The sequence below is a fragment of the Grus americana genome, chromosome 1 (assembly GCF_028858705.1).
Source record: "Grus americana isolate bGruAme1 chromosome 1, bGruAme1.mat, whole genome shotgun sequence".
NCBI classification, from domain to species: Eukaryota; Metazoa; Chordata; class Aves; order Gruiformes; family Gruidae; genus Grus; species Grus americana.
The window spans coordinates 174,211,465-174,225,405 of NC_072852.1; the positions used below are offsets into that span (position 1 = coordinate 174,211,465).

The following is a 13,941-nucleotide window of genomic DNA, read 5'->3' on the forward strand; positions in this document are numbered from 1 at the left end:
GTGGTGGAGTCACCATCCCTGGAGGTATTTAAAAGACGTGTAGATGTGGTGCTTAGGAACATGGTTTAGTGGTGGACTTGGCAGTGCTAGGTTTATGGTTGGACTTGATGATCTTAGAGGTCTTTTCCAACCTAACTGATTCTATCCTATGAAATTGCTGTCTGGAGGCGGTAGTCTTTTTCCTTGACTACAGAAGGAGCCTTGGACTGTTAGCTTTAGTTAAAAGTGTTTAGATAGCTAATATCAGGTGAACTGAACGTCACCCTTAGTTTATAGCACAAGTTGAGGTAGCCTTTTTTTCTGCATTATCCTCCTCTTGTTGGAGGAGGATAATGCAGAAAACGTTGAATAAAAAAAACCCTAGGAGTACTATAGTTGTGGTGTTTGATGTATCCCCACAACAAGGCCTGAGTAAAGGATAAAGGTTTCTTGAAAACTCAATTTGCATAATGTGCAAGGGATGGTTATCAAATAAGTCAGGCACTGAGGTAAGTAGCATGTGAACATCTTCTCTTCAGTCACCCTTTTCGTTCCTTTTGCTCTGAATTCCTGTTCTTCTGTTCCATGATTTAGTGGAGTTATTCAATGAAATACTTATTTGCTTTTTTCTTTCTTTTTTTTCCTCTGAATTTCTTCACCACTTCTGATCCATCTCTTTCTAAATCAGATTCATTCCCTCATGTTTTCCCTTCTCCCACTCCTAGGTGTATTCAGTCCTGACTGGTAAAGGGGCATAAAATGGTTGTCGTCTTCTCCTCCCTCTGAAAAGCTTATCGGGCAAGTTCATGAATTTTCTTTATTCCCAAGAGCAGCTCATAAAGGATAGATTTCTTCTCCCATGTGCAGTGAATGCGAGGTGATTGCCAGAGCATTGTTCTTCTAAATAGCTTTTATTTTTCTCTGTGGATGGACCCTCCCCCCAGCTATTTTTAGAGCACTGATAAAGTGATAATTTAAGTTTGTGTTCAGGCTTCCTTGAAGTACCCAGTAAGGTAATCCAGTACCAGGTGGCCGGTGGGTTTGGTGTTCTGGGCAGAGCATCAGCAAACTCATGCACTGATGCTCAGATGGAACATGTAACTGAGTTTTTTGTGGAGACTGCAGGAAAGCCCTAGCCCATCCCTTCCTCTGTGCACTGTCAGCAGTTTTCAGCTGGGCTGTTTCAGGTGGCAAGGAGAAGATAGATCACTATGCCGAAGTGATTGGATCAGTACACATGGTTCACGTGCAACTTCTGTGAGGCAACCGCATCGCGTGTCCAGAAGCAGGGCTGTGCTGGGATGGGGGTTTTGGGTGATGTGAACGCACAGCTGTAGGAGGAGGCAAGCCAACAGGCTCTGCCGAGGCTGACGCTGCTGGACCCCCTCACACAGAGCGCTGTGTCCAGCGCTGAAGAAATTAGACCTCCGGAGATCCATTGTCATCTCCCCGCCAGCTCCTCTGAGGTGTGAGGTATGTGTTCTGTGCTTCTCAAAGCACGTGGAGATTTCGGTATGTAGGCTTAGCAAGGTTGGCCAGCCTGACTTGCTGCCTCCCCGAGGAACTCCCTTCCCTCTCCTGAGTGCTGTCGCTTGTTGCAGCTGCATTCCTTCCCAGCTGCTGTTTCTGTGTCTCTCTCTTCCCTGCCGTGAAAGGCTTGTAAACCTTGCCACTGACCTCTCTCCTTTGCTAGGAGGTTGATGTATCTCCAGCAGAGTCTCTGTGCCCTCAGAAGAAGTGTTACTTGCTTTTCCTGGCTAGTATCTCTGCATTCAGTGGCCCAGTTGCAATGTCAGCCTGGGATTGTATCACTGGCATCGTTTGTGCCACTGAGCCATTTCAGCAGGCTATGGGTGTGACTGGTGTGAAATGATTCCTTGGTGAGCAGTTCCCCACACTGCTGTAGTATTTAATTGATGGTATCACCATGTGTGCTTTCCTTTAGTAATAGTTTCCAGGTGATGTACAAAGCTTGCTTCACCTTAGTCTTGCAGTGATCTGGTGCTACTCTGACAGCCAACATGGCTGGAGACATCTGAGCAGTTCTGCTGCATTCTGAGCTGTGGCCATCCTGACTCTGGGTAGCACTCATCTGCAAATAACCTACCAAATGAATTGCTGCTGAAATTTCCACCTATGCTGTTGGGCTGTCAGCTTGGGATTAGTTTCTTTTTCAGCATAAAACTCTCAGAAGTATTCACAGAAAAGGTACAACCTGTGAGAGTGTTCACAGAAGTCTCTTAGCAGCTATACAGAAGACTGCTTTCACAGGATAGCCGAAAAACATTACAGTAAGTAATGGTTGTTTTGTTAAAAGTACAAATATCTCCTTAGGAACCCCTTCTTGCAAAGGTTTACCTGTAAGCACAAGTTGAGGTGGTTTGTTCTGTTGGGTTTGTCTCTGCTGTGTGCAGAGCAGACGCTTTAAAATACTAAAAAAGGATTTCTTCCCACAGGTTCTTCCAGGTATTTTGGGGTTGTACTGAGTCTAAGAGCTCCATCTGCTTTTCATTCATGCATTGAACTATAACCTGTTTGTAGTTCTGTACTTGAGGATCTTCCTATTGCTCTTCTGGTGACCTGTCTACTGAGTTTTCCTTGTCATGTGGCAACCCATCTGCTTTATTTCACAGAATCACAGAATGGTCAGAGTTGGACCTCTGGAGATCATCTAGTCCAACCTCCCTGCTCAAGCAGGTTCACCTAGAGCAGGTTGTACAGGATTGTGTCCAGACAGGTTTTGAATATCTCCATTTGGTTTATTTTTGTCAGAGATCTGCAAATGGCTCATCTGGGTTAGAAAAGACCCCTTTGTGGCGCTTCTTGGTCTTTCAGTGGAACATTCCTCAGTCCTTCACCCTGAGGAGCTCCTGCTCTCTGTTATAGCCCTCTCCCAAATTCCTTGATTCCATCTAAAAGGAGGTTTTTGAAGGCTAAAGGATTAAAAACTTGGAACAAAGGATTAAAAACTTGGAATACCATGTTACCAAATATGGGATGCAGGCAGAAAGCTCCAACCCAGATGAGTTGTACTCCCTTTCAGTGGCGGCAGGAAAGCTCGAGAGACTAAACACCTAAAGATCAGACAGGAGATGGGAATTAGTGATGGGATTGGACTCCAGGCCTGTCGAAGTCCAATAAATATGTTCAGCTTCCTCTCTGTAGTAAAATTGCTGACTCCATGTGACACACGTTGGATTTTGGTCCGCCTCCTGTATGTAACAAATAACTCTGTTTTAAAAATGAATGAAGAACAAACCACAAAAAAAAGTATTTGGGCTTGATGCTCTTTTTTCTTTTCTCTTTCTTTCTCTTTCTATCACTATTCCTCCTTTTAGTGTAATTCCCTCCTTTCTTCAGAAGGCTCTTCCTTTGCAACTTCAGACCATCGATGGCAGAGACGTAGGCTATACTCCTGCATTGTGACAGCCCACAGACACTCTGGTGAGGGGATGTGCTGGGGGGAGCATTCTACCCCTGAGATGCTGCTAGTAGATGTTCATTTTGGGGGAAGCAGGTTGGTCCTCTTATGACCTTCCAGAAGTGCCTTTCAGAACTGATCTCTGTGTGTGACCGCCGTACTAGTATTTATGTGCTGTTGTACCAATAGGAGGGCTGTCATAAATAAGCAGAATTGTGTATTCAAACCACCCATGTCTTTATTTCTGGACATAAATCATGAGTTAAAATTTCTGAAAGCCTCTTAGTCATTTTGACTTTGAATGAGAGAGCCTCCAAAACCTAGCAGCTTTAGCAATGGCTCTGAAGCATCTGAAGTGATGATTTGGAAAATGACCCGTGTGGTATTGGCATCGATGACCACTGCCAGAGCAGTGATGTTTTCTGTCTGCATCGTGACCACATCTGGGCCCTGCTTGAAATCTTGCACGGGTGCCTCATGTCCTTGCTAATCTGATACTGAAAAGGTGTGGAGTGGTCATGGGCCGAAAAAAGCGTGTTGACTGTGCCACCTGATCTGTAAATGCAATTCCAGGTTGCTCCTCTCTGGCTTGGCAATCCCCCCAAAAAGCAGCTCTGCAGGCTTGGGCGGTTGGGGGTGGGGATGCAGCGGTGCTGATTTGTGCATTGAGATGTAAAGCATCGATTGTAAAATATCATCCAGTGATTTATGGTCTTGTTGGAGCAAAGCTTACCGACACAGATCTTCTTACGATGAACTTGCTGGTATGCATTTAAGTTTATTTAAGAAAGTTTATTTAACTTAAGTTGTCGTCTTGAGTGTTTTGTACTGCTTAGCAGGCTGAATCTCCATCTCCCCCAACTCCTGGGTGCATCACAGGTGTTCTGGGCACTTCCACTCCTGCAAACTTTGCTTAATTATCCTCTTGGATTTTGCTGTGACCCATAGCTCTTTACATCTTTCTTGTTAGTCTGCCTCTCCAGGGTCTACATGCATTATGACAGAGTAGCAGTAGTGTGAGATTTAGGCTTGCTTGTCGGTTTTCGGGTTTGCCCCCAGGTTTTCTAGGCAAGACCGCTTTTGGTCTGAAGCAGCATAGGGAGATACAACAGCAGCACTAGGAGCGTTTCTGTAGCTCATTGCCTCACTATATGCTTGCTTGTGTTTGGAAGGGTATCTCTGAAATCATAACTTTTAGGTTTTCTCATAGAGAAGATAAGGTTCTGCAGAACCAGATGACGCTCATGAAGGTTTTCTGCTCGCCAGGCCTGGGCTCATGTATGGATTTTTCAGATTTTGTATTCAAAAGAGAAATTTTTTTTCTTTTTTTCCCCCTGTAGTCAAAATGAAAGTGAACATTCAGACTTGGCAGAGGGGAGGAAATTATCAACCCACCCTTTTCTACCCAGGAGCAGGCTGCTGCTTCTTCCAACTGGCCTCTTTGAGAGAGCCAGTGAAGTTGTCAAGCCTGTCTATTTTCATCCACTGACACAGTGCACCGAGGCAGCTGGAGGTACAGGTGCACAGCAAGTAAGTGAGGGAGGGATAGTGGGTCATATTTTCCCTTCCTTTGCTCCCCCAGCAGCAGAAATTGTTTTCTTGCTGATTGACAGCATCACCATTTCAACCCTGTTGAGGTTTTGGTAGGTGGAGTGATCTGAAGGGGCTGGAAACCTCTCAGCCAGCAGTGTTGAAGGGGCACATCAATGTTTGTCATCTAAAGAAGCTGGTCTCAACCTCACATGCACATGGCTCGGTGTCAAGCTGCTGTGATGCCGTTGTTGAACTGACCGGGTCACTGTGGGTAGGTGAAATGGTGACCATTGCAGGCTGCAGGCAGGATCCTTGATTTAAACAACAAAATGGAAATGTTTTGACCAAGTAAAGGTCAGAAGGCTGCTATTAGCTGACTCAATCCTGCAAGAGATGATCAGAAAAGTGGTACTAGCAGAAGTAGGACACACATCATTTATAATTTATCAGTATATAGGAAAACACATTTAATGTCCCACTGTGCAATAAATGTATCCACTACAGGATCACCAAAGAGCAATGAGATGCTCGGCTTGTTTTTTAATTCACCTCTTTTCACCTAGATTAAAAAAAAAAAGTCACTTTTGTTCTTTATTGTTCACTTAATCAAGAGCTTTATCTCACGTGCTTGTATCTGCAGGGTTAGAAAAGCGAATGACGCATAGGATCCTGCCTTGAGGATTACGTATTTGCCACCACAGTGTATTTAAAGGTGTACCATGAACCTCATATTGCGAGCAATTATCAAAAACTGTTATTTCTGAAACATGAAAATACTATTAACTGTAAGCAGCCTGAAGGAGTGCTGGCAGCCTCTCAGCTGGCTTAGGGAAGAGGCAGGCTGCTTTGGAGGTAGGCACAGACGCGCTATCTCACTGCAACTTGTAGTTAATGGAACTAGACAGAGTTGTAGCATGACTGCGTTCGGAGGTCATGACTGTGAAGGATGCCATGATTCAACCTGATGTAGCAGGGGAGCCTTGGCAGGAAGCCGCCGTGTTTATAAGAAGTGGGGTAACCACAACTGCTGGTGGCCCTGAAAGATTCCACCGTGGCTTTCGTTACGAATAGCAGGCAGGGCTGCTGAAAACTTGTGTTAAAAAAAATTTAAATACCAGCGGGAGGCACTCTCTGAAGGAGATGTGTGAGTTCTGTCTCCCACTAACAATAAAATTTCTGGTTGTGCATCTGGCATGGTTGCTGTAAGACAAAAAAGGATCAAAGATCAAATAATTCCAAAACACCAATTATTTTTTTTAATATGAAATTGATATTGGAGAGAAGTGGGGAAAGAGGAGGGCCACCATTGTTTTGGTTTGTTTCAGTCAAAATTGAGAGGATGGGCTCCTGGCAGTCTGCTGCTCACTTCATGAGGATAAAAGACTTCTCCTGTCAGTGGTTTTGTTCTGTTGCAGAAATCAAGTGACTTTGGTTTTGTTTTAAAATGCTTTCTGAAAATGATAGACTGCATTAATCCAACTGTTGAAATAGTATCTCGTCGTAATCATTTGAATGCCACAGAAATACATCTAACTTGCAGCCTGACCTGGAATTTAGATTGAAACTGGCAAAGAAATTTCAAGTTTTACAGTAATTTTTATTTTGTACAAGGGATGCGTTTTTCTGTCTGAGTGAAGGGAAATCCCTCGAAGTTATACACCTCCGTCAAGGTTGAACCTAGCCCAATGTGCTGTGTGCTTTCCAGTGTAGGTAGATTATATTTATGCATAAAACATCGGAAGTGTAGTTGCCAGTCTTTGGCTATGATAACAAATGAGCTAGGATTTTTGGCTGATGTGTTATTGTGAAACAAAGTGTCAGTCAGTTTTGCCTTCTCAACATCATTTATGTGAAAATGGTTAAATTGCCAAAGATAAATTAAGAATTTTTGGCCAAGCTTTTCCACTGCAAATCTTTTCTCTACCCTGATGGAGGCATGGATTTCGCTTTTAACCTGCTATATTATTCCACATAGGAGGTGGTATTAATCAACTTTGAAAAGAAGTTTTTCTTTGTTCGCTTTTCATTCTGCAGCCTATTAATCTCTTTACCCTTTCTAGTCTTGGGTATCTTTTTCTGGTGCATTCCTGTGAATGCTTAAAAGGATGCTGAACCTTTGTGGTACTGGGCTCAGTCTTGCCTGTTGTTTCTTCCATGTAAGTACCAACTTTTACGAGATCTCTGCCATTTTGTAGCTCCGAGCTGGGCTTGCCTTGATCTTTTAGGGCCGGGTACCTGGTTGCCAAAGCTCAGTGCCCTGCACTGCTTTTGCTTTGCCCGTGGCATGGCTCCTTGCTCTGCTCGCTCCTCCCGGGGAGTCAGAAAAAGGGCAGCCTGTCCCTGCTGCCCTTTGCTAACCTGCCGCAAGCTCAGCTGATGAATTGCGTAAGCGCGGTGCATGAAATCAGTGCAGAAAGGAAAGCACGGGGGTGGGAGGAGGAGCGCAGGGTTAGTTGCTGCACGTTTATAGTTTATTTCTTACTTGGTGCTTCTTGGCATTCTGGGTCGGAGGGAAATTTGACGAAACTTAGCAGACAGTTAGTTCTGAACTTGACTGATGTTATCTGCTTCCTCGGAGGTCAGGAAAGTGCAGACTTGGGCTTGTTTTGGTCACCGCTGGGGTTGAATTACAAGCATGGCATGTGGGTTGGGCGGGTGATGAACTCTCTAGCTGGGAGGGGGGAACAAAGAGCTTGAATCTGGCAGGTCTGCACCTTGTTTTGTAACTGAGTAACTAGATTAGCTCCTTTTTATATCATACCTTGCTCTTGGGCAGCACTTGCACAGAACGTGCAGTTACAGGTGGTCTGGGTTCATGTTGACTTGGTGAAATGTAGCGGTTGCTTTCATAAAATGTCTTGATGAGTTATAGAGGAGGTGATGACTGCAGTCCCCTGTCTTGTGATGTCTTTGTAGAGAATGTGGAATTCCCTCACACAGGTTTTTTTTTATGTGGCTTTGTTTGGCATATCATGTAATAAATCTCTTGGGATCAACATGTTTAAGAACCGCTTTCTCTTCCTCTTTGATACCTCTGCTGTTGTGATGAGAAAAATTACTCTAGCTGGAGTCCTTCCTACATTAAAAACCAGTTATTAGCAACACATTTTCCATGGGGAGCTCTGGACTTTGGACTTTCTGAATTTGTTCAGACCTCTGTTTACTGTAGAGCGCAGCACAAACCTCTCGTGGCTAGCTGTCTTAGGAACAGAGGGGATCACTGAGCATTGTAATTTGTGTGCTAAGAAATTAATTTTGCACCTGGATTGGTTTTTGTCTTTTGGGGAGTTCACTGAACAGTTTCTAGCTGCCGCCTTGTGTTTGTAAATTTACCAGACAAGGGAAGTGCCTAAAACTGGGGGGGTTTTTTGTTGTCCCCCTGCCCCCCGTGATACAGATCTGAAGCTGCTGGGTTGGAAAACTTTGATATCGCAGAGCAATGCAAATATGTAGGGGGCTGTGATACCATTAAGTCTATTACAGCAAATTAGTCTTGTAATGTTTGTACGGAAGAATTAAAGTTCAGAGTGCCGTTTTGCGTTGACACCCACGCCTCCTGAAAGCCACAAGAGTCTTTTAAGTTTCTCGATTATGTGCTTCCCAGCCTTAAAGGCGAGCTTTAAGACAGCTATAGCATATGTAAAATGTAACCGCTTTAAGATGTCTCGAGTTGGATGCTTAACTTCTGAGAAGCCCAGCCTCCTCTGAATATCCTGGCTGACAGTGCAGGTTTTGTTTCATTTTTTTTTTATGGGGTCGGGTTTTTTTTTTTGGTTCTGTAGACTCCAGCAGCTGACAAAGTTGAGCCCAGAGGATTCGCAGTGGCCTGAGAGAGCCCTGTGAGGGAGGCAGGGGTGCATTGGGATCAGACCCCCTTTCTCCTCCATGCCTATGTCTGTCCAACCCCCAGCAGCAGGGGTTTGGAGGAGCACCTCATCTGGGTGAAGAAGCCTGGGTTTGCTTTCTTGTTACTGTGGCACAAGTCGAGCAATGTGTGGTGCAAAGTGAGTGCAAAGACCTGATGGCATTGGTTTGGATCAGGGGAGGTGAGATATCAGCAGGCCCAGAGGAGGGATCCATTTGAGATGGGAGTGTGGGTGTGGGAAATAAGTAGTGGGGAGGGATGGGCATGGTCTTGAACCCTGCCACATCTCTAGACGTCCTCCAGCGGGAAGGAAGGAAGAGGTTTGCAGTCCCCACATGCAACCAGAGTCCAACCAGAGCAGGTGACAGCTGCCTGTAAGAGCACAAGCCAATGGTTTTTAGAAGTAGCAGAAACCCACGAGGTTTTTCTTTACTACTAAGCAAAATTTGTCAGATTCTCTGATAAACTTTTATTTTGGCTGCTCCCACCTACCAGTCCAGAGTTTCCTGTTTTAGTATTTACCTTCAAAAGGCATTCGAGGGCTGTTTGGGTTTGGGCTCTGAGATCTAGAACTTAAAAACATTCTGATAGACCAGAGCAGGACTTGATTTTTGGAAGGCCAAAGTGACTTCTCCTGCCTACCTTGAAGTCTGAGGGCAGAAATATGCTGCATCTTAAGAGCCTGCCTACAGGTGAGAAAGGTATGATCCATTTACCAAATGAAAGAGCAGGTGGTGGGAAGAAAGAAATACCGGTAAGGAAAGCTCTGGGATGTAAGCGTAGTGATGCGAGAATGTTTACCATTGCAAATCATTAAGTGAAATCTGATTTTTAGGAAGGAAAGGGAAAAAAAAAAATCTTTGAGGGCATTTTGGTGGTGATGGTGACAGTCATGATGGAGAAGAGGAATCCAGTTCTGGACATGGTTACCTTTTTGCCTCTTGCTGTGCTTCAAAATTGGGCAGACAGCTGTAATCTTTGTCTTTTCCAAACCAAACGCTGCTTTCCAGGCACAGTCCAAGCATGGAAGATCTGAAACTGAATGGTAGGAGCTTCTTTCTGGAAGTGACCGAGGGACTGTTAGCATGGCAATGCCTGTGTGACCCTATGGTTAAGACTGTCCGATTTAACACCCTGTAGTGAATCATATTTCTCACTTAACTTTTTGAGTGCCTTCTGTTCTGAAGACAGGGAGGTTAACTTTCTATTACTTGATGACCATAAATAGCTCCTCTCTAAGTGTTCAGATCTGTGGTAGGATAACCAATTAACAGTTGTGTTACTTTTTAATTACCTACATTGCTGGAAGATGAAATGAAGCCTAAGTCACCCCCTCAGGTGGTGCCGGTGGTTGTTATCAAATACGTTGCAGTCGTGTCTTCCTGTTTGAGGCCGTTTCCCATTTGAACATGGTGGGGTTGCAGCAAGAGACTTCTCTGACTTTTTTTTGATTCAGATCCCAAAGACTAGGAATTTTGGACTGCTTTGAGAATGGCAAGGGCACGGGAGGGAGGCAGAGCATTTCTTGTGGAAAACAATTTAGAAGCTCTGAGCTACGTTTCCAGATGCTCAGGTTGTGATTGCCTTAAAATACTGATGAAAAAATAAGGGGAGCTGCTTTTATGGTGAGAGATGGTTGAAATGAAAGGAGCATGTTCGGGACACTGTACCTTACAACCTTTAGAAAAGCCTGGAAAAGCTGGATCTTTTTCCTAGCCTTTTAGAAAACTGAAGATGCACATAGTGCATGTGAATTTTTTATACAGCAAGACATCTTAGATAATATGAGCTGTATCTCCTCTTTCCTCCTCCTTTTTTTTACTTAGTTCCTTGCTACAGACCATCTATTTCCTTAATGATGCTCAGACTCTTCTAGATCTTGCTGCTCCATCCCTCTTCCCTGAGGTCATTCTCAAATCATCCATGTTCTCATGACTAAGGATAAACAAATGTGCAGATGCATGTGGGGGACAAAGAAGAATGAAATAACTCTGAATCCCCCAAACACTACGGTGCACATGTGGTTTTTCCCAGGAAAGATTTGGGAGAGACTGAGCTTAAGATGACAGATGTTAGTTATGTTTCTTTACATCCTTTTGGAAGATGCTCAGATACTACAGAGCAAAGGACCTGAATTAATTCCATTTGTTTAAATATCCTCGTACCTTTTACATTTTGCTTTCTTTATGGTTAGCAGACTTCAGATTTTTATGACTGCGTGATCTTTTTTCCTGCCTGGGGCAAACAATTTAAATATACTAATAATTCACATAACCCTTTTTGAGACTCACGTATTTTTTCTTTCCTAGGAACACACATGAAAAAAAAACAGTGACCAGAATGTTATGAGAGGAGCTTTCCTCTTAGTAAATTGGTCTCTGCAGTTGTGAAACTCTTTACAAAATAATCACCTAAAATTTCTGTGACAAAGATTTGGCTGCTTAATGCCTGAATTTAGTTGTTACCTAGTCTTTTTCAAGACAGTGGCATTTGTTTTGATTTCAAAGCAGTTCAGTTTTTGGATGGAAGAAGTCTGAAGCTCTGTTTTTGATTCAGGACAAGCAGCTGGAAGACTAGCGATGCATTTTTCCTTCTGCGACAGGCTTCCTATAGCAAGTTACTGAACTGCTCAACTCTTCTGCACCTCACTGTGTGCTTTAGTCATTTGAAATGTTAATGCTCTGGAAATGATTGGTTTGGAAATTAATTAAATTTGGAGATTGTAGCATGAAGATGGTCTCATACAGACTTTATATTTTTTATATACCTATATATAAACACATATGTAATATAAATAATATATATATTTAATACCTCATATTTTTAAAAACTATTTTATCAGTGAAGGGTACTATCCAGAAGAGACGGATTTTTAATTTTTAAAATTAAAAACAGTCTTATGAGAGCAGTTCGCAACTTGCTCTTGATATATTTTGTGTTTTGGTTTTCAGAATTAAACATACTTTGGTTGTGGTTCTTTTTATTCTCAGCGATTATTGAGGGACACGATACATACTTCAGGACAAGGAGGTGATGAATAAGAGCTGATCAGGCAGGAGCAAATCCAAAGTCCTGTTTTTAAAGCATCTCTTGGATTATAAATAATTTTGATCAGAACATTCCAAATACCCTGTTTTGTTCTGCCTGTTGGACAAAATAAAATGAGTTAGAGCATCTTCAGACCATCAAGGTATAAGGTTCTGTAGTTAAATTCACAAAATAATAACAAGAAAAAGCTTGCATTTGACAATAAATATTTTAAGAGGTAGGTTCTATGTATTGCTCTATGTAAATTCCAGATACATAGTGGAGGTGGTGAATGGAAAATAAAAAAGAAAATGCTTTAAAGGTAGATGAGGAATAAAAGGAATATAGAATGTTGTCCTTTTAAGTAAGATGATTTAATCAATAAATCTATAGGAAACCAGCGTATATCAGTGCTGTAGCCATAAAGCAAATACTATTATTTAAGTATTAATCTTGCAGGTGGGAAAAGTATCTCACATAGTGTAATCTGGTACTCATCACGGTGGTATTTGATGCAAGGGTCACCTACCTGCAACGACCTGACCCGAACTTTTCCTTTTTGGGCTAGTCCTTTTACCAAGCACACCTGGAAGATTGCCATGAGATTTGTGCTCAGCTCTAGAAGCCTGTCTTCCCCTCCTTTTGGCAGTAAGGGGAACCTTAGGTGATGGCTTCAGATGTGCTGCTGCCCAAAGGTACTGCTGATCAGATGCTTGCATTTTTGATCAGAGGATGTTCGTGAAGTCTAGCAATGTCTTCCTTATGTGTTCCCAGGACATCTACTGTTACTTCCCAGGAGTAAAGCTGCCAAATTCTTCAGCTTCAGTATTTCAGCCTGTGAGCTCCTTTCCCATGATTTTGTAATTATTTGTAAACATGCTTCAGTGTTCTGCCTGCATGGAAAATAGGGGAAGGTCGTTCAAAGAAGCAGCAGGAGTCAAGGAGAGTAAAGGGAACCATGAAAGATCCAACAAATACTGATTTGGTAATATTAGCAAAACATATGTCTTATGTCATGCAGTGTGAGTTTATTTTAAAAGGGATTTGAAGTAGTTGCAGAATCTTGGAACTACCAGATTTAGACTTGTCTCACCTAACTACGTATTGGAGGCTACATGTGCACAAGCAGGTGATCTGGAGCAGCAGAAGCAGATGGAAACGATGAGAGCAGTTATTATTGCGGAACCTTATGACCCTGTTGGGGATTGGAGTGCATTTGGTGTGCAGCTGGAGAGGGGCTTCTGGTTTAGCTTCCTCCAAAAGCAACCTGGTTTGTGCGCACCATGGCCCCCCCTGGGAACCAGGGTAGGCTGATAGCCCAAGCCAACGTGGTGGTACAGCGGTGGCCTCCATGTTGCAAGGTCTCTCCAGAGAGGGACGCATCTGCAGCGGCAGTTCAGCTCTTCTGTCTCTCTTCATGTGACTATACTTGAAACTTGGGGTCACCAGACTTCTAATTAGGGTAGTTGGGAGTTTAGAGCTTACGTTGAGTAAAGCTCAACTCAACTACATAAAGAGTAGTAGAAGATTCTCCTTTTGCCACGGAGTTGTGGTCCTGTGTTATAGCTCTCTGTTCTCAGTTACTGCTTCAGTGAAAGATTTGTTGCACGCTAAATTTTCTGAAGTTTAGAAGAGACTAAAATGCTTCTTCCTCTTCTCAGAAATGGAAGAGGTCTCATTTTATTTATTTACTCTGCACTTGGTTTGTGGAGTGATTGTCTCTTTATCTGGCATCCTCATTTGGCCTTGATATTCCTGAGGGCACAACGATGAATCATTTATCTCCGCACAGGGAGAGACACTTTCTTTTTTTTAATGAATAATGTTGTGGCAGAACTTGCGCATTTTTTGTTTTCCTTGGGAATTGCTGCTGCGTAGAAAATCCACCAAATAGGACATATAGCTATGTAAAAGACGAATCGCCTCTTGCTGTATACTGGAGGATGTCACTGTGGGAGTCACAGTGCAACGTGCCGTGTGGATGCTGTCCCTTCAGGATATAACCATATAGAGGACTGTTGCCCCAGGTCCCCTCACCTGGGGGCTTTGTCCCTTTGGTACCTGGAGGGTCACTTAATTTCCTTCTTTAATTTTCCCATAGCCTACAAGCAGGTTG

At 43.2% G+C, this 13,941-nt stretch overlaps 1 protein-coding gene across 14 annotated transcripts in view; it reads left to right on the forward strand.

Moving 5' to 3' along the window:
• The window catches only part of KLF12 (KLF transcription factor 12), a 264,264-nt gene that overhangs the window by 27,522 nt on the left and 222,801 nt on the right, over positions 1 to 13,941 (forward strand). The window contains exon 1 of one of the 14 annotated variants that reach the window (XM_054844731.1): positions 3,402 to 3,423. The exons of the other annotated variants lie outside the window; for them this stretch is intronic. The gene's annotated coding sequence lies outside the window, so the exon portion shown is untranslated. Of the gene's footprint in view, positions 1 to 3,401; positions 3,424 to 13,941 lie in introns of those variants that run through there. 14 annotated transcript variants of the gene reach the window in all.